Genomic DNA, 4836 nt, shown 5'->3' on the forward strand with positions numbered 1-4836 from the left:
AAAAAGATTTTGAAAATAGGATTAAAAGCAAGGGTAGTTAGGGCAAAATACTAACTTATCAAGAAATAGCAGAAGAACAGATTTTCTTTCAACCAACTCTAATGCAACCAAAACTGAAGGGACCTAGAAAAGTGTGGCATCATGACAACCATGGAAAACATAGAGTGTCAAGAAGGAGGGCATCATTAGCGATGCAATATTCTACCAAGTTTGAAAGAAAAAGAATAAAGCAAATTGAAACTGGTCTATAGACTTTTGAATGTGTGACAGTATTAATAACCTTTCTTAGAGATGTTCCAGTGAGATGAACATAACCAAAATATTTTATTACATTTAAGTATGAGTGGGAAACAGTGACCTGACAATGTGATTACAAATAACAAAACAAATTAAGAACAAAGCAACTACTCAGAGCAAGAAAGACATAGTGTTTTCCACAAAGAAACTGGAGCAAATAAATGAAAAAGCATATACATATATATACATATAAAGTTGTGTATGGTATTGTGGAATGTGGGTATCTAAGATACATATACATATATGTATATATATGTATATGTATCTATATGTATATGTATCTACATATATGTATATATATGTATATGTATATATGTGCATACATACTAATGTTCAGAAAGAATAGAGGACAATTAAAAGAGTGGGACCGTGAGGACATAAAGAGAAATGTGTTTAGAATACTGAAGAAAGAATCATCCCTTCCACTGAGGAAAGTAAAAATGAAGCAAGGATGGAAGAATGTATATGCATATATAGGTAAGTGTGGAACAAGAAAGATGATTAGATCTCTATTTCTCTATTTTTTCTCTAAACATAAAGAAAAGTAATTAGTTGAAAGTCATGGAGGCAGAGCAATAGCACAGGTAAGGGTTCAGAACTTTAAAATGGTAGAAATATTTGGAATAGCTTAATCTGAGTTAATCTAAAACAACAATAATCAGAAACAAATAAGCATGTATCCAGTTGGCATTTTAAATTCCAGAGATTCCTCAAAACCATAATATGAAACTGATTTCAAACAGCTTGTGTATTAATTGTTAAATTTCTTTTTCAGGCTGTGATTCACTGGGTTGGGTAGTATGTAGAGGAAGAAAGGCAATATGGGTTATACTGATCAGCAATTAGAATTTTTACGGCTCAGATGTCAGAAAGGGATAAAAAGTTGAGACTTCAAGAATGTCATGAGGTCTTTGGCTTTGGTAAAGGAATGATAAAAGAGGAAACTGATAACCTTGAATAAAATCAATTTAGTTACAAGATTAATGATCTCAATGAAGACAAGATCATTAAAGATCTCAGTGAGGAGTTGTCTTCATAAAGACAATGGAGTAAAAGTTCAGAAGGTGAAATATTTGAATTTACCTTTTCAGAGGTGGGTCAGTCCAAGAAGATGACCAGATCCATCAAAATATACATGGGAATAGGTTTGCGCAATGCAGTGAAAACGAAAGCCATTGACACCTAATGGTAAATTAACTCTTTTTAGTCTTCACATTGTAACCCAGTTTTATCTCAATATCAGCTCTTATGACCTATTCTTCCAAAAATCTTCACAGAACCATAACAAAGGTAAGTAAAGCCTAACTTCAAAATTGAAATCAACTTAGAATAATAATAAGAATTATATGAAACCTGACTCCTGAATATATTAGCCATACTCAGCAAGTCACTGACTTAATTTAGCCTCAATTACTTTAATTTTAAAAGTTATGTTAATAAATATTTTATTAAATTATTATAAGAGTAAAGTTATATAAATGTTAAAACACTATGCATCCTATATCAATGTTCACAAATGTTAGGTATGATTTTATTTATCATCATCATGATAATCATCATCATCATTATCTTCATCAGTATTACTCATAGTTGGAGTGTCTATCCAAAATAAACACAGACGTTCAAAATATAGGCTGAGACTAATCAGCCTCTTCTCCACCCAGAAACTGCAACTTTACTGAAACTTGTTAACAGATTATCATGGAACAAAACTTGGAACTGTTTCCTTTTGAAATCTGTCTGCATGATAATGGAAATTTTTTTTTTCTTATAAAAAATAAAACAAATGTATGTAAAATTTTATTGGCAATTTCTTCTAGTGATTGACTATTGATCTTATTTATAACAAGTATAGTGAAAAAGCAGTCAATTATCACTATTTAGACCAGTTTGGGACTGTGTTTAGTGGCATGTAACAGAAATATCATTCCCAGTGATTATTCACATAAGAAAACATCCAAAGGTTAATATCCCAGAGCTGCGACAGAGGGTCCATGGTATCACTGATGTCCCAGGCTCCCTCTACCTTTCTACTTCATCATTTTTAGCAAGTCACCTTGCTAAAATAGTGGTCGCAAAATAGTGCTGTACCTATGGATTAACGTTTGCAATACATACCAGAATATATACAGGGATAAATAAGCAACAAAGAGAAATAAGTGATACTTATTTTCTCAGAATTCCTAGCCAAAAATTTATTGGCTATATCTGCATCAGGACAGGACTAATCTATAAAGGAAGCTGGAGAATGCTTCCAGCTGGGCATTTTGTTACCTGAGACAAAATGAGGACTTTCGTAATAAGAATGTAGAAGAGACTAGATATTGGTAGGCAAACAGCCACAATAATGTATATGCATTTTGAACTTATGATGACCAAAGGAGGAAGGGTACATAAAATATACATAATCACTGAGTTATGAATGCATTTAAAAGTTTTATGACTATTGAGTGGTTTGTAATCAATACCAAATAGTAATTTGTTATATACATATTAATATACTATTTAATATTCTAATATTTTGAATAAAATGATGTTGCCAAAAATAAAATCGAGATTTGTGTGCTTATCACTTTTGCAACTTCTGAATAAAGGCTCAGAACTTCAGCAAATTCTGTTACCTTATATTGCTTGCCTTTAAATATAGCTTTTACTTTCACTGTTTGATGCAAGTACTTTCAGTGTTGAAATATACAAAATGAATGTTCCTTTTCTCACTGAAATATTTCAGTGATACACATGCTAAAGGATATCAGGGTGGTTGTTTTTAACGGACCTAAGAAAATATTTGCAATCAACCATTGTCAGGTTTTTAAATAAATATTGACGGTTTCTGACTCCTAGGGACAGGTAGTGGATGTACACAACTCGTTTCCAATCTTGCCACCATGGGACATGTTACAAAGAAAGTAAGCCTCAGTCTGGTTTCTGATAAACATACAAATATTATTACCAAGCAGGTACAAAAATAATTATATAATTTACTTAATAATATTGATGCTTGTTTTTTTTCAGGCATTATACAAGCACCTTGAAACTTTCAGTTCACTCTACGGCAGATAAAATATTTAACAGAATAAGCCAGCCTTCTTGAATAAGGAATCAGAGTCTTTGGTTAAGAAAGAGATTGAGATGAGAAAGGAAAGAGAAAGAAGAGGAGGAGAGAAGGGAGAGATGGCAAATGTATCATATAATCTTCCTACATATCATGTATTATACAGTCAACTACATATCATGAACATCACTTATTTCCCCAAAATAAAACATCTTTAATGTTTATCATGGTAATTATGAACCTACTGTTTCATAGTTTTACTAATGTGTAATGAGCTTATATAGGAGCTCTAAAGTATGAATCCTTGATTAAGAGTCATCAAATGCTAATTAACTACTTCTGAATTGTGTATTTTTAATTAAAGTCCTACAAATATTATCTAACCATCCCCGGGGTATATGTTAATATTAATTCTCTCTCTCTCTCTCTCTCTTTCTTTCACACACATACACACACACACACACACACACACACACACACACACACACACACTACCCGTTCTATTTACTGAGTGTTTCTTAAATTTTTGACCTAGTCAATGAATACATTTGGTCACAGGCTAATGTGACCATTGTAATGGACAGTAGCTAGGGATTGGATGGAGGACACAGCCAATGCTCAGAGTGCCCCCTGTAGCATCAGCTGAGGGCCACAGCAGGTTAAGTGAGCTCAAGAGTGTCTGAGCATGAAAGCAATGACACATTGACAGTGACCAAGCTAGGGGAGAGTTCATACCAGCCACTTTTCCTGGGAATAGTCAGTATCTCAAAGTCTCACTGTGGCTCTGAGAACCTTGTCACCTCCCAGGTCTTGGGCTTTTAAGACAGTTTGCAGTTTACAGTCTACCGTGCAATGAATTAGCAATAGATGCCTCCCTAATCCTTTTACAAGCTTCATGTGATTTATCAGGTATGTTTTATAATCTGTAGTTTTACTTTATAGGCATTTTCATGTTTCATGTGATTGCTGGGATTCCAAGGTGCCATTGTATTCTGCAACAAATATTTGAGAGTATAATAAAATGTTTGTTACAAAATTATTAACTTTTGCATTTTGGATAGTGGAGTCAATATAATTACTTTATATTCATACTTGAATGTTAAAATGTTCCCATTAGGAACTCAATATAGCAATAAATTTGAACTTGGCAGCACTAATATATAAATATACCACAAACTATGAAACAGAATAAGCAACATAAAGATTTTACATGAACATTTTTTGTTGTTTTACCATATATGTCCTTAATAAAACTATAATTGGTTGCCTAGACAATTACTTATGGTATGCCATAAACTGACACTATAAAAATTATTTTCACTCAGTTTAAAGCTCGCTGTGTGTTGCATTGTAATTTTCACTGACAATGAGAAATCAACATATATTATAATAATTACTTACCCATTAAAATTTCAAATAGAAACATTTACATACTTAAATCTGATTGTTACAGCATTCATCTACGAAGAGCTGACATCAGGATT

Source organism: Pteropus alecto, unplaced genomic scaffold (genome assembly GCF_000325575.1).
Source record: "Pteropus alecto unplaced genomic scaffold, ASM32557v1 scaffold72, whole genome shotgun sequence".
Taxonomy (NCBI): Eukaryota; Metazoa; Chordata; class Mammalia; order Chiroptera; family Pteropodidae; genus Pteropus; species Pteropus alecto.